Consider the following 2,296-nt stretch of genomic DNA (forward strand, 5'->3'; position numbering starts at 1 on the left):
TCTGTGATGGTCAGCTAATGGTGGTCAGATGATATTACCATGTCCAAAATCAAATGCCTTAAAGAGAACAGTTATTTATCACGCCATCAGTTGTTGGAATAAATGCCCTAAATAAATATACATGAACTGAATAGTAAAGTATATTTGAATTAATACTTCAGATTGCAATATTTAGATTTGTGATTAGTGAATTAACATATTTACTGTATGAAAGTGAGAATTATTTTAATGGATATGAATGTAATAACTTATTGGCATGATTTTTGATGATATCTATAATAATATCTTTAATGTTTAATTGTCAATTAATTTTTGTTGTGTCTCGTGGACCCCAGGAAGACTATCTCGTCCAGCTTTTGTGACAACTAATGGGGATTTTAATTAATCCAGGACATATTTTAGGTTTCTAATTGTCATAGTTCTTGGTTCTGTTATGTTTTCTTTTGAGTGTTTAGTTTTACTTTGCTCCTTGTTTTCTAGTTTTAGTGGTTTATTTCTTATTTTTGTTGTCTTCTCTTTTTTTTCAGTTTTCAGGTTTTTATTTGTTGCCCTCTGCTGCCCTCTTGTGTTCTCCTTTTTCCCTAGCTCCTTTCCTGTTCTGCTCTGTTCACACCTGCTCCCAATCTGCTCGTTAGTCCTCTCTTTGTTTCAGTCTCCCATAAATACACTCTCTGTTCAGTCCTTCAGTGCTGGTTCCTCGTCTAACTTCCTCCAACTCCGTCTCTCTGAGTCTTCCGCCTCGTGATAGTTTCCCCCCAGATGTCTTCTTGGTTTCTGGTTTGTTTATCTTTGTTTTCACGATTGATTTTTGGATTCCTGCCTCTGTTTGTTTACCTTGCATTAAATCTAAAAAAAAAAACTCACCTCTGCCTCCCTGCCTCTGCATTTGGGTCCACAAACCTCAACCCAATCCTGACACTAATGTTTCTGTAACTCATGTTGCCCTGTAAGAAAATTTGAAATACTTTTTCTCACTGATTAAATTACCAAAAGAAATTTGATAAGAAAGCATGTTATCATGGGTGATTGATTAATAACTTTACCCAGGCTTATCCTTCTGCTTCCATTTTCCCTGGTAACTCAGATGAGCTTGGTTAATATTTTCCATTCTAAAGTTGCAGACATCATTGATTCCATTGCTCCAGTTTAAGTGAAAGTTGTCTCTGGGAAGATCAAATCTCCATGGAGAAATGCTCCAGCAGCAATAAAAGAAATGCTCTTGTATTATTTGCCACAGTCAACAGGTTAACAAACCCTCCTGTAACTGTGTCTGATTAACTCAAATCTAAAAAGGCCTTCAATGACTTTTCAAAATGTATAATAAAATACAGGATATTAGAAAAGCAGTCTGCACATTGACGTCAACTCCAGTACCCAGGCTGTCTCCAGTTAGAATAAACTCAGCTAAGCTTATCCTTCTGCTGTCTTACAGGTTTAATGAAGAAGGTTTGCTGTTTTAGAGTCTGATTTTATTCTAATTATAAACACATCCCTCATGTCAGATGTTTTCCCACGAGCCTTAAAAACCGCAGATATCAAACCATTGTTGAAAAAGCCTGGACAAATTGGTCCTTCTGAACTACAGACCCATATCAAATCTCTCCTTCATCAGTAAAAGTATTGAAATAAGTTGTTTCAACAGTTAAATGCCTTCTTAACAATGACCAGCTGCTTTGATGTCTTTGATATCAGGTTTCCATGACAACTACAGTACAGAGAATTATCTATTACTATGAATAAATCAGACTCTGGAAGATCCACAGTGCTGGTATTATTGGACCTCAATGCAGGGTTTGATTCTATTGATCAATTGATTTTATTAGATCTTCTGGGTCGGCCTTTCCGGTTCAGCACTGGACTGGTTGAAGAAAAGGGACTTTTCTGCGCCATTGGGGAACTTTGGATCAGAAACCAGAAAAATCACGTGTGGGGTTCCTCAAGGCTCCATTCTGGGGCCTTGCTAGATATATCTGCACACTCCCCTTAGCTCAAATTATAACAAACAACAAGATCAGTTACCATAACCATGCAGACGACACACAGCTTTACATCACAATGTCACCAGGTGACTATGAACCCATCAGAGTGTTGGTTAGATGCTTAGAACACATTATTTTAATGCAACATCATTTCTACAACTGAATAAAAACCAAACTGAGGTAATAACTCTCAGACCAAAGAAGGAGAGATCCAGAGTTGGTTCACAGCTTCAGCTACTCCAGCTAGAAACCACTGATTATTGCTGAAACCTTGGTGTCATAGTGGATTCGGACCTGAACCTTCAGAGGCTCATAAA

This window comes from Cyprinodon variegatus, unplaced genomic scaffold, assembly GCF_000732505.1.
Source record: "Cyprinodon variegatus isolate N-32 unplaced genomic scaffold, C_variegatus-1.0 Scaffold723, whole genome shotgun sequence".
NCBI classification, from domain to species: domain Eukaryota; kingdom Metazoa; phylum Chordata; class Actinopteri; order Cyprinodontiformes; family Cyprinodontidae; genus Cyprinodon; species Cyprinodon variegatus.